This window comes from Heterodontus francisci, chromosome 22, assembly GCF_036365525.1.
Source record: "Heterodontus francisci isolate sHetFra1 chromosome 22, sHetFra1.hap1, whole genome shotgun sequence".
Lineage (NCBI taxonomy): Eukaryota > Metazoa > Chordata > Chondrichthyes > Heterodontiformes > Heterodontidae > Heterodontus > Heterodontus francisci.
Genome location: NC_090392.1, coordinates 50,292,285 through 50,318,718, shown reverse-complemented (window position 1 = coordinate 50,318,718; position 26,434 = coordinate 50,292,285). Strand labels below are relative to the sequence as shown.

The following is a 26,434-nucleotide window of genomic DNA, read 5'->3' as shown; positions in this document are numbered from 1 at the left end:
TGTTGCAAAAAAGAGTAGCAAGTCTGAGGATGGGAGTGTTTTAGAAACCAGCAAAGGGCCACCAAAAAGTTGATGAGGGGAAAAAATAGAATGAGTAAACTAGCCAGCAATATGAAAACAAATTATAAGAGCTTTTATAAATACATAAGAAGGAAGAGAGTAACTAAATTAGATGTTGGTCCCTTAGAGGCAGAGACAGGAGACATCATCATGGGGAATGAGGAAATGGCAGAGGCATTGAACAAATATTTTGTGTCTGTCTTCACAGTAGAAGACACGAGTTCCATACCAGAAATAAACAGTAACCTAGGGGCTGAAAAGAGTGAGGAAATTTAAAGAGATTGATATCAGCCGAGGAAAAAGTATTTGAGAAACTTGAGGGACTAAAATCTAACAAGTCCCCCAGACCTGATGACCTACATCCCAGGGTTCTAAAAGAGATAGCTGCAGAGACAGTGGATGCGCTGGCTATGATTTTCCAGAATTCCTCGGGTTCAGGAATGATCCCGTCCGATTGGAAGTTGGCAAATATACACTGCTTTTCAAGAAAGGAGATAGAGAGAAAACGGGGAACTACAGGCCAGTTAACCTAATATAAGTTGTTGGAAAGATGCTGGAAACTACTATTAAAGAAGTCTTAACAATGCGCTTGGAAAAAGCATAGTATGATTTGAACAAGTCAGCATGGTTTTCCAAAGGGAAATCCTCTTTGACAAATTTTAGTTTTATTTGAGAATGTAACTAGTAGGGTAGATTATTGGGAACCAGTAGATCCAGTGTACCTGGATTTCCAAAAGGCATTCAATAAGGTGCCACATAAAAAACTAATAGGCAAGGTAAAAGCTCATGGTTTGGGGGTAATATATTAGCGTGGATAGAGGATTGGTTAATAGACAGGAAGCAGAGAGTGGGCATAATTTGGGCATTTTCAAGTTGGCAAGCAGTGAATAGTGAGGATCAGTGCTGGGACCTTAGCTATTTACACTCGACATTAATGACTTGGATGAAAAGACAGAGATATTGTTCTGACTGCGGTGGGAGCATCATACTGTCTATTCAATCCCGTCACTCCACAAATTGCAGTGTATTATTAAGCTTTCACGCCCAGTCGGAATACTGCCAAATTAAATTCTAGTAACCCCAGAATGAAACAAACCAAACCAGGTATCTTTAGACAACAACAAATTAACTATTTATTTATTAAACAACTAAATCTTAAACACTATTAAGATAAACCTATATCTAAAGACCTTGTAACTTTTATTTTAATCTAACTTCCCCCATTCATTCTCCCCCTCTTTCCCCCCCCCCTAAAATAACAGTAGTTAATTGGTTTAAAAAAGTGGAATTTTAAAAAAATTTGCTGTCTCAAGAATAAAATAAATTTTTTTTGTGGATTACGCTCCCGGTAGATGAGGCATTCTAATGTGAAAATAGTCAAAGTTCACTCAAAACCTTCACATGGATTTGATGAAAATAGTACTTCGGTAGATGGGCATTCAACTCTTCGGCTGCAGTAGGCATTAAACAGTTCTTTGAATGATGAGCACAGCAATACCAACGGTTTCTTGAACTTTGAATTTACTTGGCTTGTAGCTCCTTTGTAGAATTTCTGCTGAGAATAAAACATCTTTTTCTTCAGTACGCCTCACTGGAATGTGTCTGAAAACTAACTGGTTTCTGCCAGTTTTGCACAAAGTCAAGTGGAAACATTACCACGTGACTTCGTTCTTGCTCCCGCTGTTTCCCAGGGTAACAAAAATGCAGCTGCTGCACAGTGTCTCAGAAATTCCAGAACATTCTCTCCTTTTAAAGGTACATTGTTTTTAAGAGTCTTAAAGGCACTGTCGTCTAATCCGAGGAGAAACATCTTTACAGTTCTGTGACAATATGGTGATGGGTTTAGATGAAGAGGGGTGGGAGGAGGGTCCTGTGAGCTTAAACATCAGCATGAACCTGCTGGACCAAGTGGCGCCTCTCTGTGCTGTATATACTTTATAATACTAGAATGGTACCAGGGATATGTGACTTCAGTTACATGGAAAGACTAGAGAAGCTGGGATTGTTCCCCTTAGAACAGAGGCTCAGGGATGATTTAATAGCATCATGAAGCACTTTGATAAGTGAAGAGAAACTAGTTCCAGTGGCAGAAGGGTTGGTGATCAGAGGGGAAAGATTTAAGGTGTTTTTTTTTACACATCGATTTTATTATACATTGCTTGAAACGCAATGTAAACAGATTCAATTTTTTTCAAAAAGGAATTGGATCAATACTTGAATAGGAAAAAGTGCAAGTCTATGGAGAAAAGGCAAGGGAGTGGGACTAATTGGAGAGCTCTTTCAAAGAGCTGGCGCAAGCATGATGGGCTAAATGGGCTCCTTCTGTGCTGATCATTCTATGATTTTATAACATTATATACAACACATGATGATTAAAGCTTTGCTCTTGTGGATTCTATCACGCTATATTTCCAAACAGTTGAAAAGTAATTTTGTTTCCCAAAAATAATCTCCATTAATGCGTTCCCCTGTTAAATTATGGCTGAAGTAATGTTCAATAGGTGGCTAGATTTCAATACAGTGATTAGCATAGGATTTTGTACACGCTGAAGAAAGATCTCAGCTCACCCAGAACTCTGCTGCCAATATCCCATCTCTCAAGTCCCACTCACTCATCATCCCTGTCCTTGTTGAACTATATTGGCTCCTAGCCTCCAATCCCTCGTGTTTTAAATCTCAGTACTCCATGGTCTCACTCCTTCCAATACCCGTAATCCTCTCCAGTCCAACCTCCCCATGCAATCTCCAGACATTTGATTCGGGCTTGTTTTGTGTTCTTTCACCTTCCTTTCCTTTATCCCACCATTGGCAGTCATGCCTTCAGCTGTCTAAGCCCTACACTTTAGAATTTCCTTTATGAAAAGCCTCCTTCTCTCCACCTTTTAAGCCGCCTTAACACCAAACCTCTTCGACCAAGCTTTAGATCACTCCTTCCTAATCTCATCATTGGTCCATAACTTAACTCAAACCTTTGGGAAGTGTAATGGGATGTTTTGTATGTACTATACAAATACAAGATGTTTCTGCTCAGACTCCAATGATCTCCAAGTTAAGGAGAAAGTGTTACTGCTGGGGTGATAGTCTTCCGCCCTTATACCAAGTGAGGAAAAACACATGCTGTGGTTTCGTGTCAGTATCACAGAATCATTACAGTGCAGAAGGAGGCCATTTGGCCCATCGTGTCTGCACTGGCTCTCAAAGAGCAATTTCCTCAGTTCTATTCCCCTGCTTTCTCCCCATAACCCTGCATATTCTTCCTTTTCATCTAACTGTCTAATTCCCTTTTGAATACTTCAATTGAACCTCCCTCCACCATGTGTTCAGGCAGCGCATTCCAGACCTTAACCACTCGCTGCGTGAAAAAGTTTTTCCTCATGTCACTTTTGCTTCTCTTACCAAATACTTTAAATCTGTGCCCTCTCGTTCTCGAATTTTTTTTTCACGAGTGGGAACAGTTTCTCTCTATCTACTCTGTCCAGATACCTCATGATTTTGAATGCCTCTATCAAATCACCTCTCAGCCTTCTCTTCTCCAAGGAAAACAGTCCTAACTTCTCCAATATATCTTCATGACTGAAATTCCTCATCCCTGGAACCATTCTCGTGAATCTTTTCTGTACTCTCTCCAATGCTCTCACATCTTTCCTAAAGTGCGGTGTCCAGAACTGGACGCAATACTTCAGCTGCGGCTGAACTAGTGTCTTATACAAGTTCAACATAACTTCCTTGCTCTTGTACTCTATGCCCCTATTAATAAAACCGAGGATGCTGTTTGCTTTATTAACTGCTCTCTCAACCTGTCGTGCCACCTTCAATGACTTATGCACATATACACCTTAGTCCCTGTGCTCCTGCACCCCCTTTAGAATTTTACCCTTTATTCTATATAGTCTCTCCATGTTCTTCCTACCAAAATGAATCACTTCACATTTCTCTGCATTGAACTTCACCTGCCACCTGTCTGCCCATTCCACCAACTTGTCTATGACCTTTTTGAAGTTCTACACTATCCTCCTCACAGTTCACAATGCTTCTAAGTTTTGTATCATCTGCAAACTTTGAAATTGTGCCCTGTACACCAAGGTGTAATTCATTAACATTTATATGAGGAAAAGCAAGTGTCCCTACACTGATCCCTGGGGAACATCCATTAACCACTACTTTGTTTCCTATCACTCAGCCAATTCTGTATCCATGTTGCTACAGTCCCTTTTATTCCATGAGCTACGAGTTTATTCACAGGTCTGTGTGGCACTCTATCAAATGCCTATTGAAAGTTCATGGACACCATATCAACAGGGGCGGCGCAGTGGTTAGCACCGCAGCCTCACAGCTCCAGCGACCCGGGTTCAATTCTGGGTACTGCCTGTGTGGAGTTTGCAAGTTCTCCCTGTGTCTGTGTGGGTTTTCTCTGGGTGCTCCGGTTTCCTCCCACAAGCCAAAAGACTTGCAAGTTGGTAGGTAAATTGGCCATTATAAATTGCCCCTAGTATAGGTAGGTGGTAGGGAAATATAGGGACAGGTGGGGATGTGGTAGGAATATGGGATTAGTGTAGGATTAGTATAAATGGGTGGTTGATGGTCGGCACAGACTCGGTGGGCCGAAGGGCCTGTTTCAGTGCTGTATCTCTAAACTAAACTAAACGGCATTGCCCTCATCAACCCTCTGTTACCTCCTCAAAGAACTCCAGCAAGTTAGTTAAACCTTAAATCCCTTAAATCCATGCTGGCTTTCCTTAACTAACTTGCATTTGTCCATGTGATTTTTGATTTTTGTCCCAAATTATTTTTTCTAGAAGCTTTCCCATCACCGAAGTTAAACTGCCCTGTAGTTGCTGGGCTTATCTTTACACCCTTTTTTGAACAAGAGTGTGACATTTTCAATTCTCCAGTCCTCTGGCACCATTCCAGAGTCTAAGGAAGACTGAAAAATTATGGCAAATGCTTCTGTGATTTCCACCCTCCCTTTCCTCAGTGTCCTTAGATGCATCTCATCGGGTTCTGGTGCTTTATCCACTTTAAGTACAGACAGCCTATCTAATACTTACTCTTTATCAATTTTAAACCCATCTAGTGTCTGACTTACATTCTCTTTCAACATTGTCTGTCAGGGTTTCATCATCTTCCTTGGTAAAGATAGATGCAAAGTATTCATTTAATACAAAAGCAAAATACTGCGGATGCTGGAAATCTGAAACAAAAACAAGAAATGCTGAAATGCAGTTCCGAAGAAGGGTCACTGACCCGAAACGTTAACTCTGCTTCTCTTTCCACAGATGCTGCCAGACCTGCTGAGTGAATCCAGCATTTCTTGTTTTTGTATTCATTTAATACCTCAGCTATGCCCTCTGCCTCCATGTGTAAATCCCCTTTTCTGGTCCCTAATCAGCCCCTCTCTTCTTTTACCACCCTTTTACTATTTATACACCGACAGAAAACTGCCTCTTTTCATGCTCTCCCTTTGCTTATTTGCTTTTTCACTTCCCCACCCCCCCCACCCACCCCCAGACCTTCTATATTCAGCCTGGTTCTCAATAGTATTTTCTACCTGGCATCTATCATAAGCACTTTTTTTCTTAATCTTAATCTCCCCTTCTTTTGTCATCCAGGGAGTTCTGGATTTGTTTGCCCTACTTTTCCCCTTCGAGAGAACATGCCTTGACTGTGCCCGAACAGTCAGTGCACTGTTTGAGCTATATTGGTGTGCTAGCACAATGTGGTTTCTGTATCTGATGTGCTCAGAACTGTCTGGATTCCTACGGGCTCTATGCTAATAATCATTTACAGTGGATATCACATATTTATACACCGGGTGTGACGTACACCTGCTTTTGGTTACCATCATACCCACATGGAATGCGTGGTACCCTGAGGTGATGCTGAAATGTCATTTAGAATTAAACACTCTTTCCAGCAAGGCCAAGTTTAAACAATGTTACAACCGAGTGGGAGGAGTGCACTTTGTTCTAGTTCCACTTCTCCACTGGTCACGACACGTATTTATATATTTTTTCCCACTTACTGATACAGTCATAGACTCTATGTTTAATCCCGGAATAAAACACACAAACCAGGTTTCTTTCGTATACAGCAAAATTATCAGTTTATTATAAAACATGATTTAACCAGTAATGAAGTAAAGCATAAACACAGATTGAAATATTAAAGTTCCATTTTTACCTTTAGCCCCTCACACTCTCCCACACAAACATACGCTGGTAACCGGAATAATAAAGGAATTTTTGTTTTTAGAGCTCTATTACAGACAAAAAAGCACTTGGGCTGAATACTTGCTCGTTCTTAAAGAAACAGCAGATGAGATATGTTGTGTTCCAAAACTGGCATACTGTCTGGCCTCTGAGTACACATAGACAGGTCACTAGGTTCTTTTAGAACAGTTCTTTTCAGGAGGCATTGAGAATTAATTTAGCAGGCTTTTCTTCAAAGACAGGAGACTAGATGAGTTGCCACAGTGGACTTCTCGGTTTTTTAGAGAGGTGCTAGAAACCGGAGCTGGGTTGTGGTCTTCTCTCCTTCCTTGGGAATTGTCTTCTCTGCTGTGGAAGTTCTCTCTCCTTGGAAGTTTTCTCCCTTTTTTATACAGTTCAACCCCAATTCGAAACAATTCAAAAGCGAAACTGACTAGAGGAGGTCAACCTTTTTGACCTCCATCAATCTTGACCTGTCACTTCTTTGTAAACAAGGTGTCCAAAGTTCTCTGTTTATCGAGCCGGAAGTCAGGTGGTTTCCCAGAAATGCTTGTTTTCCTCAAGACCTCTGTGCTCCTTTTTAAAAACCATTTCTAGGGACTGTTTCACAAAGTCAAGTGGCCTTTACATGATCCCCTTTGAAAACCCCAAAGTTTATAATTTCTTCAATCTTTCAAAAATGAACCCTCAAACTATATTAACAAAACACAGGCACTTTTGTAACAACAAGGAGGTCATATCGTCCATCACTGCATCCCCTCTAGTACAGGCCCATACTGTAACTGTCTCCTCTCCCCAGTAACCAGTGCTCACTGCAGCTACCTCCTCGTCCTAGCAACTGGTGTAGACACACATTCTATCACTTATTCCTGTTCAACAAACCAGACATCTTGGCTCATAATTTGCTGTCAAACTATCAGTGAGGCTAATGGTACTCACTGTAGTTTATGCGCAAATCACACAGTAACTTCAGACAAAAACAGGGAAATCCAAAGTTGCTGTCTGAAATGCACATCTAGTGTTAGCGAACACAGGATCATGCTGCCTGCCTCACCATTCTAATGCATTAAATGGCATGAAGTTTCTGTTCACTCTGTAGATGTGAACTACTGACCACAGAATATTAGGATTTGACCATTTCAGTTTAAATACCCTTTTAACAATGTGATAAGTATTAATTACTACCAATCTAGCACTAGAAATCAACTATTACAAATGTGGAGTCTCATTCCTTCAGGCTTTAATTTTTGTGGAGTTAAAATGACTTTTAATTTTCTTTTTTCCTCTGTGAATCTAGTGTTTCTTTCCCTCTCTTTCTGTACTTGATTTGACATTGAATTCACTCATTCAAATTCCTTCTCATCCTTGTGCTATTAATTTCACAATCCTTCAATCTGGTTAAGGAGGCCCACATTGCTTGTCCTATTGATGCAGGTTCCATATGCCCTGTAGAGGGCACCATTTTCATCTTGTGCTTCCAGCAACTTGCCACTCAATATCATGGAGACCAAATTGACCAGGGCAGGTCTAACAGTGGGTGCCAGTCACTGATCAGCTGCAGCTCATTCTGGGCTCTTGTGACAATGGTCCAAGCATGCTGATCATGACTCCCACAAAGAATTCTAGATGTTACTATGCACAGCAAGGAAAAAAATAACCAAATATTGGTTTTGTATGTTTTTTTTTCAAGCAGTGAGCGAAATTGTTTTAAAAGCCTAATTTTCCTTTTTGGTATTCTGATATGTCCTGAAGCCAGAAGCTTCTGTTAATTTGTAAATACAATCTTGCTGAATCTTTTGAGAGCTGGATTATAAACCACTAAAGATTTGGCTAATTCCCAAGCATGTGTAGTTTTTTTAAAAAGTCAAGCACTGAATAGACTCTGCTGCATTGCGAAAGTAACAGTGCCTTCATTTCATGGTAATCCAGTACTTGATAAGAAATCAGTAGGATTTATACTGAGGTATCTAATGCCTCAACCTAATCCAGCAGGCTTCCCACACAAAGATAGCCTGCGGATGTGTTTAGTTTCTGGGACACTTTCTTTGACCGGAGTCAATTGTAACTTCAGTACAATGTAATATTGACTGGGTGAAGGGGTTGCAGCAACAGTGAAGCAATCTGCCCGGTGAGTGAGATAGGCGTTGGAGGCACGTGCTTCATAGTCGCTTACCCATGGTGGGCGTGTGAAAGGCATGTTGCTGCCATTTTAGTCTCAATTTGTAGATGCTGTAAATCCCTCGCCTCGTTTGTCCTTTCCAAATGAATTAATCACTTATACTTTTCCAGATTGAATTCCTTCTGCTTATTCTCCAGCTCCCAGCTGTATAAATCCTGGTTGGCATCCTTCCATCTACAAAAGATGGACACGCAGCAAACAATCCATTTGGGCGGGATGTCTCCTTTTGGTGCATCTTAGCTGATGGCTGTGAAGACCAATCCTTAAAGCAGGTTCTGCCACACGTGAAGCTGCTAAGTGACGCTGTGAGTTGTTTTCAGCCGTTGGTGCTGGTTGCCACAGCAGAGCACACCAGTCCACAGAATGTGTCGCCATTTCCCTCTTTTGCTAGTTAATGTCTCCCAGGTGTGATGGTCGACATTTCGGGCCTTCATGTCATGCTTGCATTCTTGAAATGGAGCTTTGGGTGCCCCACTGGTCGCCTGGCCCCAGCTACCTTGCCATGCAGAAGATCCCTGTGTATGCGACCGTCCTCCATCCTGCGGGCGTGTCCAATCCACCGAAGCCGCCTCTGTTTGATGATTGTCAACACGCTTGAGAGCTCTGCCTTGGGGAGGACTGCCACATTTATGATTTTGTTCTGCCAGGATATACCCGTAATGCACTGCAGACTGCGAAGATGGAAATTGAGTGTCTTTTCCTGGCACCAGAATGGTTCTAGGGATGAGAAACTTTAGTTATGAAGACAGATTGGAGAAGTTGGGATTGTTTTCTTTGGAGAAGAGAAGGCTGAGCGGTGACTTGATAAAGGTATTCAAAATCGTGAGGGGTCTGGAAAGAGTTTTTCCCTATCTTTCACTCGTGAAAGGATCGAGAATGAGAGGGGACAGATTTAAAGTAATTGGTAAAAGCAACATGAGGAAAAACTTTTTCACACAGCAAGTGGTTAGGGTCTGGAATGCACTGCCTGAGAGTGTGGTGGAGGCAGGTTTAATGGAGGCATTCAAAAGGGAATTGGATAGTTATCTGAAAAGGAGGAATGTGCAGGGTTACGGGGAGAAGGTGGGGAAATGGCACTAGATGAATTGCTCATTTGGTGAGCTGGTGCAGACACAATGGGTCGAATGGCCTCCCCATGCTGTAAGTTGCTCATGTTTCACAGCCATACGGCAAGATGCTGAGAACACAGGAATTCTAAACCATCAGCTTAGTCCTAAAGATTCTTTGATAGAGGTAGAACACGCAAAAAGGTCTAGTTTGAGACCTACTCAGCTGCGATATCTATAATTAGTCAGAGTCTTAGTTTTACAGCACAGAAACAGGCCCTTTAGCCCAATGTGCCTGCGCTGACCATCAAGCACCCATCCTAAGTAATCCTATTTCCCTGCACTTGGCCCATAGCCTTGTGTGCTATGACAGTTCAAGTGCTCATCTAAATACTACTTGAATGTTGTGAGAGTTCCTGCCTCTGCCACCCCTTCAGGCAGTGTGTTCCAGATTCCAACCACCCTCTGGGTGAAAAAATTCTTCCTCAACTCCCCTCTAAACCTCCTGCCCATTACCTGAAATCTATGCCCCCTAGTTATTGACCTCTCCGCTAAGGGAAAATGTTTCTTCCTATCAATGCCCCTCATAATTTTGTATACCTCAATCAAGTTCCCCCTCCGCCTTCTCCGCTCCAAGGAGAACAACCCCAGCCTATCTAGTCTGTCTTCATAACTGAAATGCTCCAGTCCAGGCAACATCCTGGTGAACCTCCTCTGCACCCTCTCCAGTGCAATCACATCCTTCCTATCGTGTGGCAACCAGAACTGTACACAGTACTCCAGCTGTGGCCTAACCAGTGTTTTATACAGCTCTAACATAATCTCCCTGCTCTTATATTTTATGCCTGGGCTAATAAAGGCAAGTATCCCAATTGCCTTCCTAACCACCTTTATCTACCTGTGCTGCTGCCTTCAGTGATCTATGGACAAGCACCCCAAGGTCCCTCTGACCCTCTACTCTCTAGGGTCCTACCATCCATTGTATATTCCATTACCTTGTTAGAGACCTCCCAGAGTGCATCACCTCACTCTTCTCAAGATTAAACTCCATTTGCCACTGCTCCACCCATCTTACCAGCTCATCTATATCGTCCTGTAGTCTAAGGCTTTCCTCCTCACTATTTATAACACTAATTTTCATGTCGTCTGCAAACTTACTGATCATACCTCCTATATTCACATCTAAATCATTAATGTACACTTCAAACAGCAAGGGTGCCAGCACCGATCCCTGCAGTACACCACTGGTCACAGGCTTCCAATTGCAAAAATCATCCTCTGCCTCCTTCCACTAAGCCAATTTTGAATCCAATTTGCCAAATTACCCTGGATCCCATGGGCTCTTACATTCTTAACCAATCTCCCATGCGGGACCTTATCAAAAGCCTTACTGAAGTCCATGTAGACCACATCAACTGCTTTACCCTCATCTACACCTCTGGTCGTCACCTCAAAATTCAACCAAATTTGTTGGACACGGTCTCCCCCGACAAAGCCATGCTGACTATCCCTGATTAATCCCTGCCTCTCCAAGTGGAGATTAATCCTGTCTCTCAGAATTTTTTCCAATAATTTCCCTACCACTGATATACTCACTGGCCTGTAATTACCTGGTTTATTCCTGCTACCCTTCTTGAATAATGGTACCACATTCGCTGTCCTCCAATCCTCGTACCTCTCCTGTGGCCAGAGAGGATCTGAAAATTTGTGTCACAGCCCCTGCTATCTCCTCATTTGCCTCGTATAACAGCCTGGGATACATCTCATCTGGGCCTGGGGATTTATCCACCTTTTATGCACACTAATGCTTCCTCCTTTTCAATGCTAATTTGATCAAGTATATCACAATCCCCTTCCCTAATCACTACACCTACATTGTCCCTCTCCATAGTGAACACAGATGAAAAGTAGTCGTTCAAAACCTCACCTATGTCCTCCGGCTCCACACACAGATTGCCTCTTTGATCCCTAATGGGCCCCACTTTTTCCTGGTTATCCTCTTGAACCTAACGTACTTAAAATGCCTTGGGATTTTCCTTTTATCTTGTTTGCCAGTGATTTTTTTTTTCATGCCCCCTCTTCGCTCTCTTAATTACTTTAAGTACTCCCCTACACTTTTTATACTCCTCTCGGGCCTCTGCTGTTTTCAGCATTCTAAATCTGCCATACGCCTTTTTTTTTCTCTTATCTAATATATATATTATCCCTTGACATCCAGGGTTCCCTTGACTGGTTGGTCCTACTCTTCACCTTTACAGGAACATGCTGCACCTGAACCCCCACAATTTCCCTTCTAAATGACTCCTACTAGTCTGATGTAGACTTTCCTATAGGAAGCTGCTCCCAGTTCACTTTGGCCAGATCCTGTTTTATCATATTGAAATCTGCTTTTCCCCCAATTCAGTACTCTTATTTCCGGTCCCTCTATGTATGTCCTTTTCCATAACAACCTTAAATCTTAGAATTATGGTAACGATCCTGGAAATGCTCCCTCACTGCCACTTCTAACACTTGTCCGGATTCATTCCCTAAGATTAAGTCCAGTACCACTCCTCCTCTTATAGGATTCTCTACGTGCTGGCTCAAAAAGCTCTCCTGAATGCACTTGAAGAATTCCGCCCCCCCTTAAGCTTTTTGCACAAATACTATCCCCTCTAATATAGGGGAAGTTGAAATCCCCTACTATTATTACTCTATTATTGCACCTCCTGAGATTTGCCTAGATATCTGCTCCTCTACCACTGCCTGACTGTTTGGAGGCCAGTAGTACACTCCCAGCCAAGTAATAGCCCCCTTTTCATTTAAGTTCTGCCCATATGGCCTCATTAGAGGAACCTTCTAAGATGTCATCCCTCCTTACTGCAGTAATTGTCTCTTTAATCAACAGTGCAATGTCACCACTTCTTTTACCCCCTCCCCTATCACATCTGAAGATTCTATACCCTGGAATATTAAGCTGCCAGTCCTGCCCTTCCCTCAACCATGTCTCAGTGATAGCAATAATATCATATTCCCATGTGTTAATCAACACCCTCAATTCATCTGCCTTACTAGTAAGACTCCTTACATTAAAATAGATACAATCCAGCCTTGCATTATTTGCCTGAGCCTTAACAGATCTACATTTACTCTGTCCTCCAGACTGACTTAGCTTCACATTTATATTTGATTGTACATCACCCCCTATTGTGCTTCCACTCTGTATCCCATCCCCCTGCCAAATTAGTTTAACCCCCCCCACCCCCCACCCAACAGCACTAGCAAACCTCCCCACAAGGATGCTGGTCCCATTCTGGTTCAGGTGCAACCTGTCCATCTTCTACAGATTTTTTTTTTATTTCCAAAATATACTTTATTCATAAAAATCTGTAAAAATTACATTGCCAAACAGTTTCCAAACAGCACCAAAAAATACAAACATTGCAAGGGAGATCAGTTTCCTTCAATACTGTCATGAGTTTCTTCCCAACCCTTCCGTTTCACAATTGTCATGTCAATTACAGTTTTACATTTACAGCAATTGAGAATATTAACGATACAGTTCGAGGGGTTTCCCATGGATCCAGCCCCTCAGGCAAGCTTCTACAGATCCCACCTTCGCCAGAAACGGGCCCAGTGATCCAAGAATCTCCCTCCTGTACCATCTCCCCATGCATTTATCTGCTCTAACCTCCTAGTCATAGGAATTGATGCAAGAAACAAAGCCTACATGATGCACAACATAAACCCAACAGCTAAGACACTAAACAACCTGAAAGTAACCAAAATAACCATGTAAAGGATAGGGAGATACTGCGCAAATAAACACTGGATTTCTTGACTTATGTTGACCCAATCTGCATGTGACAAAGGAAATCCACAAGCTATGTACAACAGGATCAAGAAGGCGCTTGGCCCTGGCATCATTAAAGTTGCTCCCCTGAAGTCAGTAGATGGTGAAATACTCACCGACAGAAGTAAACAGATGTCTCGCTGGGCTGAACGCTACTGTTAGCTGTAGTCCTGTGAGTTGGACATCTTGCAGTCTGCGCTTTGACGCTGTCCCGCAACTTCCTGTCATGAATGAGTTAGATGAAGAACCCTCCTCACTGGAGTGCGAGAAGGCAATAGACAACCTGTATAAATCATAAGGAATACAATGAGAGAGAGACTTTGGTTTCACATGGGCCATGTGAATAAATGACCCATGGCTGTGGGACAAACCCCGTTGAGCATTACTGCAACCTGTAGCACTACCTGGCGTGTGAAAACAACTTCTCTGCTGTGAATTAATATTTGCTATAAGATTGCATCAGATACTCAATTAACAAACACAAAAGCAAAATACTGCAGATGCTGGAAATTTGCAGTAAAGCCTGGAAAACACTCAGCAAGTCAGGCATAGAAACAGTATTCAGGTTTCACACCAATGAAAGCTCATTGACCTGAAAGGTTAACTCTGTTTCTCTTTAAAAGGTGCTGCTTAACCTACTCAGTGTTTTCCAGCATTCTCTAATAGCCAAATAACACCTATGTCTTAAGGCTTTCACACTTCCCTTTGGAGCACTTAAGCAGTTGATAACTGATCAAATGAATCACTGAATTGGCTTTCTGGACTGCCTCAGTGATGTTTGTTTATTTACAACCACCTAAACTGTGGTGGACCTGACCTGGGATTACTTGTGGGCAACATGGAGCTAGGGTCACTAATCTTTGTATGCCACCTATGATGCTTTGATATTGAGTTAAGTGGCATGCTGGATCTTGCACAGCAAACAGCTAAGAACGCCCTCTACGTATCGGGTCTTGCCATTGACGGAGCTCCTCAAATTCACTAGCTTAACTTTGGTTTTTCCTGGTTGCTGGAAACCCTTGTGCCAGGAAGCCTTGCCACTCACAGATTTCAAGCAATATGAAAGCAGCTTTAATCATGTGCATGGTGAGCTGCAGGCCACATATAAATTGAGGGTCGCAGGTTCAAGTCACATTCCAGTTGCTTGAGCACAAAATGTAGGCTGACATGTTAAACTGAGGCCACACCCTGGCCTCTTTGGTGGATGTAAAAGATCCCCTCGCACTATTTCAAAGAAAAGCAGGGAAGTTCTCGTAACCCTTTAATCTGTTTTAGTGATCGTTCTCTGGTCATTATCACTGCTGTTTGTGGGACCTTGCTGTGTGCAAATTGGCTGCTGCATTTCCTCCATTACAAAAGTGACTACACCTCAAAAGTAATTCATCAGCTATAAAGTGCTTTGGGACATCCTGAGGTCATGAAAGGTGCTATAGAAATACAGGTCTTTTCTTTATAAAAACAGCTTTAATTGTGCTACACACAAAGTTAAAATCACCATTTAAGACATTTAAATCAAAATCCAAAAAAAAGCATAATATTGTGAAAAACAAAGTCACGTTAAGCACTGAAAAATAACACAAAGCACTGAAATTCCAGCAGCGCAGTTTATATAGTGCAGACAATCTCCTGCTCTATCCTACTGATGAGGCTGCAGTTGCCCTGTGTTATAAAGTGATCCCTGACTATAGCCGCTACTGCAGAAAGACAACTTCAGTAAAAACAGCTCTTCCCATTGACTGATCTTAACCCCTAAGTAATCTAGCAGGTCTGGCTAACGTTGAGAGATTCCCCATCCCCTAGTGCTTCAGGAACTGATAGTTGTGATCCCAACAATAGTTTATATACAGAAAAGCAGCGACATGTTAACAAGTATCTCAGCACCAAGATTAGAGCAAGTTCTAACAGCCATGTGAAACAAACACTTATTAGAAATCCAATGACTTTGTCTGTTAAAATGGCAGGCAAGCTTGTCAGATTAGCCAATAGGAACTTAAACACACAAGTTTCTTCATAGATTTAAGAGTCATATGCTAGTGAGTATAGAAATAGGAGGATGGAGCAGATGAATGTGTGCTGGAGAGATGGTGCAGGAGGGAGGGCTTTAGATTGCTGGGACATTGGGACTGGTTCTGGGGGAGGTGTGACCTGTACAAGCCAAACGGGTTGCACCTAAACAGAACAGAGCCCAAGGTCCTTGCGGGGCAGTTTGCTAGTGCTGTTGGGGAGTGTTTAAACTAATTTGGCAGCAGATGAGCATGGGAGAAACAAGGGAGAGACAGACAGCACTAGAGTAAGAGATAGTAAGGTATTAGGTGGGGTGAGAGGGAATGCAATAAAGTCTAAATTAGGTTTACAGCATATTTACCACACTTTGTTTACATACATAAGGTTGGTGAACTGCAGGCGGAGATAGCTACATGGAAATATGATGTGGCAATAAGAGGTTTGGCTTAAAAAAGCGGCAGGTCTGGGTACAAAATATTCGTGGATACAAGATGTTCAGGAAAGATGGGGAAGGAAAGAAAGGAGGTGTTGTAGTATTAAGGTGACTATTACAGTGCTGGAGAGAAAGGATGTTCTGAAAGAGTCAAGGACAGAATAGATTTGGTTAGAGTTAAACAATAGTGGTGCCGTTCCACTACTGGATATATTCTATGGGCTACCAACTGGTGGGAAAGATACAGAGGAGAAAATTTGCAAGGAAATTAGAGAGGTCTATACTATACTGTTAATGGGGGAACTTTAATTATCCTAGTATAGACCAGGATAGTAACAGTGTAAAGGACAGACAGGGAAAAGTTTGTGTTAAAAAGTTTCTTGATCAGAGTATTTGTGGCCCAATGAGGAAGGAGTTATTTCTGGTTCTGGGGAATGAGGTGGGATAAGTGGATCAAGTGTCAGTAGGAAACATTTAGGCAACAGTTATTGTAGTATCATAAGGGTTACGTTGGCTATAGGAAAAGACGAGGAGCAATGTGAAGTAAAAATACTTAATTGAAGGAGGGCCAATTTTAGCGGGATGAGAACGGATCTGTCCCAGGTAAATTGGACTCAAAGATTGGCAGACAAAACCATAGTGGAACAATGGGCTGCCTTTAAAGAGGAGAGGCGCATTTCCATGAGGGGGAATTGTAGGGCAGTCAAAGCCAGAACCTCCTGGATGGTAGAGAGTAAGATGAAGCAAAAAGGGGTGTATAATAGATGCCAGGTTGATGATACAAGTGAGAACCAGGCTGAAAATAGAGACTTCAGAGGGGAAGTGAGAAAGGAAATAAGAGGCAAAGAGAGAATCTGAAGAGACTGTCAGCTAACATAAAGGGTAATGCAAAAGATTTCTATAGGTGTATAAATATAGTGGGGGGGGGGGGGGGGGCGGTGCTGATTAGGGACCAAAGAGGGGATCTTTGCATTGAAGCAGTGGGCATGGCTGAGGTACTAAATGAGTAATTTGCATCTGTCTTTACCAAGGAAGAAGATGCTGCTGAGGTCATGGTGAGAGAGAGGGTAGTTGAGATACTGAATGGGCTAACAAAAGATAAAGAGGAGGTTTTTATTTTATTCATTCAAGGGATGTGGGCGTAGCTGGCTAGGCCAGCACTTATTGCCCATCCCTAATTGCCCTTGAGAAGGTGGTGGCGAGCTGCTTTCTTGAATCGCTGCAGTCCTTGTGGTATAGGTACATCCTCAGTGCTATTACAAAAGGAGAGTGTTCCAGGATTTTGACACCATGACAGTGAAGGAACAGCAATATAGTTCCAAGTCAGGATGGTGTGTGGCTTGGAAGGGAGCTTGCAGGTGATGGTGTTCCCATGCATCTGCTGCCCTTGTCCTTTTAGATGGTAGAGATTGCGTATTTGGAAGGTGCTGTCGAAGGAGACTTGGTGAGTTGCTACAGTGTGTCTTGTATATGGTACACACTGCTGCCACTGTGCATCAGTGGGAGAACAAGTGAATGTTTAAGGTAGTGGATGGGGTGCCAGTCAAGCGGCCTGCTTTGTCCTGGATGGTGTCGAGCTTCTTGATTGTTGGAGCTGCACCCATCTAGGCAAGTGGAGAGTATTCCATCATACTCCTGACTCGTGCCTTGTAGATGGTGGAAAGGCATTGGAGAGACCCAAAGTGAGTTATTCACCACAGAATTCCCAGCCTCTGAACTGCTGTTGTAGCCAGATCATTTTTGTGGCTGCTCCAGTTCAGTTTCAGGTCCACGGTGACTCCCCAGGATGTTGATAGTGGGGGATTTAGTGATGGTAATGCCATTGATCATCAAGGGGAGATGGTTAGATTCTCTCGTTTGAGATGGTCATTGCCTGGCACTTGTGTGGTGCGAATGTTACTTGCCACTTATCAGCACAAGCTTGGATGTTGCCCAGGTCTTGCTGAATTTGGAAATGGGCTGCTTTAGTATCTGAGGTATTGGAAAGATTGGTTGTACTTAACTTTAAGTCACCAGGGTCAGATGGGATGCATCGAAGATGGTGAGGGAAGTAAGGGTGGAAATTGAGGTGGTACTGGCCATAATCTTCCAATCCACCTATAGATATGGGGGTGGTGCCAGAAAACTGAAGAATTGCAAATGTTATATCCTAGTTCAAAACAAAAGGGTGCAAGAATAAGCCCAGCAACTACAGGCCAGTCAGTTTAATCTTGGTGGTGGAAAAGCTTTTAGAAACAATATTTCGTGACAAAATTAAGTCACTTGGACAAATGTGGATTAATTAAGGAAAGCCAGCATTGATTTGTTTAAGGGCAAATAGTGTTGACTAATTTGATTTGAGTTTTTTGATGAGGTAACAAGCGGGTTAATGAGGTTAATGCGGTTCATGTGTACATGAATTTCCAAGAGGAGTTTGATAAAGTGCAATACGATATGCTTGCCAGCAAAATTGAAACCCATGGAATAAAAGGGACAGTGGTAGCACAGACATGAAATTGGCTGAGTGACAGGAAGCAGAGAGTAGTGATTGGTTGTTTTTCAAACTGGAGGAAGGTATACAGTGGGATTCCCTAGGAGTTCTAGGCCCTCTGATTTTCGTGATATATTAATGACCTAGACTTGTGTGTACAGGACACAATTTCAAAATTTTCAGGTGACACAAAACTTTGAAGTATTGTGAACTGTGAGGGGGATAGTGATAGACTTCAAAAGGACATGGACAGGCTGGTGGAATGGGCAGACAAGTGGCAGAGCAACCTTTAATGCAGAGAGGTGTACATGATTCATTTTTGGAGGAAGAACAAAGGCAACTAAAGTGTACAATTCTAAAGAGGGGTGTAGGAACAGACACATCTGGGGTATATGTGTACAAATCGGTGAAGGTGGCAGAGCATGATGAGAAAGTGGTTAAAAAGACATATGGGATCTTGGGCTTTCTAAAGAGGCGTGGGGTACAAAAGCAAGGAAGTTATAATGAACCTTTATAAACCACTGGATTGGCCTGAAATGGAATATTGGGGCTAATTCTGGGCACTGCACGTTAGGAAGGATATGAAGTTTTTAGAAGGGGTGCAGAAAAGATTTGTTTGGTTCCAGGGATGAGGGACTTCAGTGACATGGATAGATTGGAGAAGCTAGGGTTGCTCTCCTTTTGAGGAGAGATTTGATAGAGAAATCATGAGGGGTCTAAACAGAGTAGATAGCAGAGATACTGTTGCTTTTGGTTGAAGGGTCGAGAAACAGAGGACACTGATTTAAGGTGATTGGCAAAAGAAGCAATGGTGACATGAGGAAGAACATTTTTACACAGCGATTGGTTAGGATCTGGAATGCACTGCCTGAGTGTGGTGGAGACATTTTCAATCTTGGTTTTCTAAAAGGAATTGGAAAAGCACCTGAAGAGAAGATTTGCAGGACTACAAGGCAAGGGAGTGCGACAAGCTGAGTTGCTCTGGCAGAGAGCCAGCATGGACATGACGGGCCGAATTGCCTCCTTCTGTGTTATAACCATTCTATGTTTGTATGGTGTTGATATGGCTACCCGCATGGGTCCTAGCTGTGTCTGACTTTCTGTTGGATTTGTAAAACATTCTTTGTTGCAGCCCACTCCCTCACCTCTTTTATTTTTTGTCCAGTACATTGATGGCTCTCAGTGCCATTTCCTGCTCTTGCCCTGAACTGGAAAATTTCATCAACTTTGTCTCCAATTTCCATCCTTCTCTCTCCTTCACATGGTCCAGCTCCAACTCTTCCCTTATCTTCTTAGCCTATCCCCAGAAATTGAGACGGATAAGACAATCAACCAATATTCCCTGAGCTCATTGACTCCCACAGCTACCTTAACTACACTTACTTGCACCCCATTTCCTGTAAGAACTCTCTTCCATTCTCCCCGTTTCTCCATCTCCATCGCATCTGTTCAGATAATGCAACTTTCCATACCAGCGCTTCTGATATTGTGTTTTTTTTTCTTCAACCAAGAATTCCCACTATGATTGACGGGGCCCGTGACCGTTTCCGTTTTGTTTCACACATTTACACTCTCTCACCCCTTCCCCTCCCTCGCTGAACTATAAGGTTCACCTTGTCTTCATTTTTCATCCCCTCAACCTCTGTATTCAATGGAACATTCACCATCATTTTCGAACACCACCAAACACCTCCCCTTTCAGCATTCCAAAGCGACTGTTCCCTCTGCAATAATTTGGTCCACTCCACAGTTACCCTCAAATCTTCTTCCCCTTCCTACGGTATCTTTCTATGCAAGCACAGGAGATGCAACATCTATCTTCCTTTTTACCTCCTCCCTTCTCACCGTCCAAGACCCCAAACACTCCCTCCAGCTGAAACAGCGATTTACTTGTACTTCTCAATTTAGTATACAGTATTCGCTGCTCACAATGTGCTGTCCTCTGCATTAGGGAGACCGAACACAAACTGGCTGATTACTTTGTTGAACACCTCATTCAGTGCGCAAGCATGACCCTGAGCTTCCAGTCACCTGTCATTTTATTTCTCCACCATGCTCCCATTCTGACCTTTCTGCCCTTGGCCTGCTACAGTGAAGCTCAATGCAAGTTTGAGGAACAGCACCCCGCCTTTCAACTGGACACGTTTACAACCTTCCGGTCTCAACAATGAGTTCAACAATTTTAAATCATAACCCGTGCTCCTATTTTGTTTTGTGTTTCTTTGGTTTGGTTTTTCTTTCCTCTCGTTTCTCATATTTCCTCTGCTTTGCATTTGGACAGCAGCTATTCAGGATCCTGCCATTCACACCTCCTCTAGACACAGTTTGTTTCTTCACCTTGTCCCATTACTTCTTCCTTTGGCCTTGCACTATGAAACCTTTTTGTCATTTAATCTCTCCTGCCCTCCACTCTGTCACAGACCCTCCCTTTTGGTTGTTCTTTCTACCCTTTTTCACTTGCTCAAAACCTATTACATTTCTAACTTTTCTTAGTTAAGTTGAAAGGTCACAGACCTAAAACGTTGGGCTGGATTTTAAGAGCTGGCTGCCACTCTTGGTGGCGGGCAAGAAAAATGGCGGTCCGTATTGTGGGTCGAGTTGCTGCAATCTACTGCACGGCAGTTCATTTAAATACCAGGTCAGTCTGTCCGCCCCCCCCCACCCCCCCAAAATCATGTGGAGGGGATGGGCTATCCAAAGCCGACAATGGCGTCAGCTGCCTGTGCGCAGGCACTGGCACCATTTTTAAAGGGTAGATGTAAATTTTTAAAGAGACACCCCCCCCCCCCCCGCTGTTGCAAACAAGATTCCAATGCCCCTTTCCCACTGCCCCCCCCCCCCCCCCCACCATAACAATAAAGTTAAGTTCATGCCCTTCTCCCCCCAAAAGACTTACCTTACAAATATGACCTTTGTACAGTTTGGGGGCAAAGTTCACAGTTCACCCCTTCCCACCATCCCTTACACTCATGACAATTATTTGACTCCGTCCCCCCGCACTCAAAATCTTAACTCCACACCCTCCCCACCAGTGTCACGCCGGCTTTCCCCAGATGGGGAACTGAAGGCGTGGGAGTGCTGGCTGCCACACTGAAGATCGCGGTGGGGCCCTTAAGATGGGAGGTAAATTTATTTAAATTTATTCATGGTGCTCATTTCAATATACAAAGCCAAGTCCCGTTGACCAGCGGTGGGGGTTTGCCACGGAGCCTCCCTGCCGCTGGAAAGATCGGGCCCAGCCTCCCGACATCAGTCTCCGTGGCGGGTTTCTGCCAGGACAGTCTTCTGTTCCTGCTGCCACAGAGCCTGATGTTGGGTGCTCGGTAAAAATCCAGCTCGTTAACTCCGTTCCCCTCTCCCCAGATGCTGCATGACCCGAGTGTTTGCAGCATTTTTCTGTTATTTCAGATTTCTAACATCTACAGTAATTTTGCTTTTGTATATTATGATTCTAAGAATCCTGCTGCTTAAAACTTTTTTAAAAAGAAAATAATTGTGGCTATAAGTTTAGAAACATTAAAGTGGAGGAAAATAGTAAACACAGGTATTTAAAACTTGCTCCTTTAGATTATTTTAGAATGTTACTTCCTTCGCTTTCCACTTGGATAGTAGTTTCAAGTTTATGTGTTGGGATATCCCTGCTGCTACTGGCACACGTCCAAGGACTGTAAATATTTGCACAATTCTGGGGAATCCCTTGCCTAACTTCTGAAAGACTATATCCACCAGGCAAAGGAAAACTGCAGGATCATCACAAAAAAAATCTATTAATACAGCAACAAAAATAATGTGCCCATAGGTCAAAATACAAATATCTGATGGCAAATGGGCAGAATTCCAATGATCACCTGGATTCCGTCTTGGGGACCCTGGGTTTTCAGAAACTGCAGTTGTAAACCTGAATTGTAACGTACTCTTTTTCAGTGAGTATATTGTGTTTGTTTTACACTCGCTGGTCGTGTAGAAACCCCAGGCTGGCTGACCTTTGCCTCGTAGCTGATATCGTGTACAGAACTCGACTCTATTCTGGCTCCTCGGCTGTACGTCAACGCCCCCACTCTCAATCCCTCCGCTGCCTTTGATGCGTTATGCTGCTTGTCCGACATCCAGTATTGCGTGAATAGCAATCTCCACCAATTCAATATTGAGAAGACAAAAGCCCTGTCTGCCATCCCCGCATCAAACTCCATCCCCCTCCCTGGCCACTATTTGGAGGCTGAACTGGGCTGTTGGCTACATTGGCATCCCATTTGATCCTGTGATAAGCTTCCAACCCCATATCCTCTCCATCACCAAACCACCACCTTCCCCCTTTTGTCTGTCTTCCACCCCTGATGTAAATAATCTGCTGTTGAAACCCTTGTCCATGCTGTTCGCTCCAGACACAACTATTCCAATGCAATCCTGACTGACCCTCTACCTTCCATAAACTTGTGCTCATCTGAAAGTCTGCCATCCGTATCCTAACTCACACCAGAGTCCTGTTCACTCATCACTTCTGTGCTCGCAGACCAACATTGACTCCCAGTCTGGCAGGGCTTCGATTTTATGATTCTTATCCTTGTGTTTAAATACCTCCATGATCCCTCCCCTCCCTATTTATGTAACCTGATCACCGAAGCTCAGTTTGAATTCTGCGAGGGCCACTGGACTCGGACCTCATTACAGCCTTGATCCAAAAATGGTCAAAAGAGCGGAATTCTAGAAGTGAGGCGAGAGTGACTGCCCTTGACATCAAGGCAGCATTTGACCAAGTGTGGCATTAAGGAGCCCTAGTGAAATTTGAAATCAATGAGAATTGAGGTTGGTTTGGGGGGCGGTGTGGTGGGTGGGGAAGGAGACTCTCCACTGGTTGGAGTTTAGCCTAGCACAAAGTAAGATGGTTGTGGTTGTTGGAGGTCAATCATCACAGCCCCAGGACATCACTGCAGGAATCCTCAGGGTCGTGTCCTAGGCCCAACTGCTTCATCAGTGACCTTCCCTCCATCATAAGGTTAGAAGTGAGGATGTTTGGTGATGATTTCAGTGTTCAGTACCATTTGCAGCTGCTCAGATGATGAAGCAGACTGTGCCTGCATGCAGTGAGACCTGGACAACATTCAGTCGTGGCAAGTAATATGCCATATAAGTGCCAGGCAATGACCATTTCCAACAAGAGAGAATCTAACAATCTCCCCTTGATGTTCAATGACATTACCATCCCTGAATCCCCCAGTATCAATACCCAGGGGGTTACCATTGATCAGCCATATAAATATTGTGAGTACAAGTCAGAGGCTGGGAATTCTGCAGCGTGTAACTGATCTCTTGACTCTCCAAAGCTTGTTTGCAATCTACAAGGCACAAGTCAGGAGTGTGATAGAACACTCCACTTGCCTGGATAAGTGCAGCTCCAACAACACTCAAGAAACTCAACACCACGCAGGACAAAGCAGCCCACTTGATTAGCACCCCATCCACCACCTTCACTATTCACTCCCTCCACCACCGACGCACAGTGGCAGCAGTGTGTACCGTCCACAAGATGCACTGCTGCAACTTGCCAAGGCTTCTTTGGCAACACCTTCCAAACCTGTAACCTCTACCACCTAAAAGAATACGGGCAGCAGATGCATGGGAACAATACCATCTGCAAGTTCCCCTCCACCGTATTGACTTTGAAATATATTGCCTTTCCTTCACTGTCACTGGGTCAAAATCCTGGAACACTCTCCCGAACAGCACTGGGTGTACCTTCGCTACAATGACTGCAGCAGTTTAAGAAGGCAGCTCACCACCTTCTCGAGGACAATTAGGAATAGGAAATGAGTGATGCTGACATCCGATGAAAGAATTTTTTTTTTTAAAGTTCTGTTAAACCTTTACAAATTACTGGTTAGGTCTCAGCTGCAGTGTTGTGTCCAATTCTGGGCACCTACATCACACATTTGTATGGATGTCAAGGCCTTTGAGAAGGGTGCAAAGCAGTGTTGTCCAACAAATGGCTCACCGGCCAGCTCAGGCCTGCCAAAGGTTTCCACCTGGCCCCTGGATGTAAACTGTACCCAGACCGTTCCACAACCTCGGAGAACACTGTGACTGGAGATGAGAAATTTCCCATTGACTTGACTTCTGCCAGATAGTTGGTCAGTTTTTTAAAAAAAAAACTGGAAGTCCTTTTCACAGCTGACAGCGGGAACAGCCGATTCCCAACTTCGGACAGATTCGGGTTTTTTTTTTAAAAGCTCGCCACAAAACCCCAATTCTGTCTGAAGTTCAGAAACCACTGTACCCACTCTGACTTCTGTTGTAAAAGAAAACTGACCATTTATCTGCTGAGCATTCCCACTCACTGCAACAGAGAGTGAGAGAGAGCGATCACCCCTGACAGAATGACATCTATCTGGAATACTCGGCATTGCTACAAATGTGCGGGCAAACATTGACTATGTGTGCAAGCAAAAAAAATGCTAGGAATTTCACTAAATCAGTGTCTAACATAGTGAAGAGAAAGTAAATCAATAAATTAGTCTTCTCATTTAAAGCTTCTTCACAAAAATGTACATTTGTTGCTGTTTTGATTCGTAGTAAGATAAATTTTAATGCCTTTATCTTCTGAAATTGTTTCACCGGCCCCCCATGTAAGACAAAAGTTGTAATGTGGCCCTCCATGCGAAAAGGTTTGACAACCCTGGTGTAAAAATTTACTAGAATGGAGCCATGCATCAGTTATGTGGAGAGACAACAGAAGCTGGGAATGTTCTCCTTTCGAGCAGAGAAGGTTAAAAGGAAAATTAATTGAAGTGTTCAAAATTATAAAAGTTTTTGAGAAATTAGGAGAAACTATTTCCATAGCCAGGAGGATCAGTCACCCAAGGACTTTCAATTTAACCGTCCAGGCAGGAAACCCACAGGATCAGGTGTAACACAGGTTTTACATGCCGCCTGACTTACTCTCAGTTGAATTTAGTGGAGAGTAATATTGGGCGGAGTGCAAAACAAGTGTTCCACCCGATCCCATGGGTTTCCTGTTTGGTGAGTTAAGTTAATATTTCTGCGTCCGTCTTCCTGACTGAAGTATCTCAAATTTCTGGGTAGTAGGTAGTTAGTAGATAGACCACCTGCAAGTTCCCCTCCAAGTTACACACCATTCTGACTTGGAACTATATCGCTGTTCCTTCACTGTCGGTGGCTCAAAATCCTGGGACTCCCTTCCTAACAGCACTGTGGGGTGTACTTACCTCACATGGGCTGCAGCGGTTCAAGAAGGCAGCTCACCACCACCTTCTCGAGGGCAAGTAGGGATGGGTAATAAATGCTGGCCTAGCCAGCAACACCCACATCCCATGAATGAATTTTTAAAAAAGACTCTGGAGCTAAATAGTTTAAGTTTTAAGCTAGAGGTAGCAAAAGTGACTTGGTGCAGCCTGACACCACATCAAGATATGCTTGCAGTATATAATGTTGCGATGCCTGATCACCACAACTTTGCATTTTTTTAAATAGCCCAACAGCTGTGAAAATTGTTTCCTGCCAAATAGTTTTAAAAATGACTATATAATTATTGGCAGTTAAAATATGCCCAGGCTTACCATAGCTAATAGATTGTTTGAAATGAAAAGATACAGTACAATTTATAATTTAAACAGCTATATTTTCATGGGGCTGTTAAAGTCACTTACTTGCTTTTAGTTCTGGAGGGCCCCTGGCCACACGTTGAACTCTGAAGCAGTTCACAGGAATCAGGAGAAACTGCCTTGATACTTTTTCCTCAAGCTCAGAGGTATTGAAATTAATAGCACTGGCCAAATAGACTGGGAATTGAGTGTGTGACAGTCCTTGTCTGTGTGGCTCAGTGCCACATTGGTTCAATAAATAAACTCATCATTCATTCATTCAGGAAGTGGGCAGGCAAGTTTTAATTTGAGGACGTGACCTAATTTTATAAAGAGCATTTTAAAATCACCTTATTTCTGCAACTAAGAATTACCAAATGTCTCTTGGTTTTTGAGAAATTAATCACAAGCTTGTGATGTCAAACAGGATATTTGATACTTTTCTTCTATTCATGTGAGCTCAGGTAACCTCAGTGACCCATCTAATTCCACAAAAGAATTAAACTTCTAACCACAGACTGTACCATAGGGTGGGTGTGGAGGCATAAATTGATTATTTTGAAGGTTTTTGACATCTGTACAGTACAGACAGGTATGGAAACTGAT

General features: G+C 43.1%; 1 long non-coding RNA gene across 1 annotated transcript; it reads right to left on the bottom strand.

Annotated features, from left to right (window-relative positions):
• Positions 1–1,329: 1,329 nt before the first annotated feature.
• LOC137381612 (uncharacterized) lies at positions 1,330–26,041 on the bottom strand. Its single transcript, XR_010977193.1, has 3 exons — positions 25,895–26,041; positions 13,443–13,609; positions 1,330–1,612 (listed from the first exon to the last, which is right to left on the bottom strand). It is a non-coding gene; the product is annotated as an uncharacterized lncRNA (long non-coding RNA).
• Between the last annotated feature and the right edge of the window lie 393 nt (positions 26,042–26,434).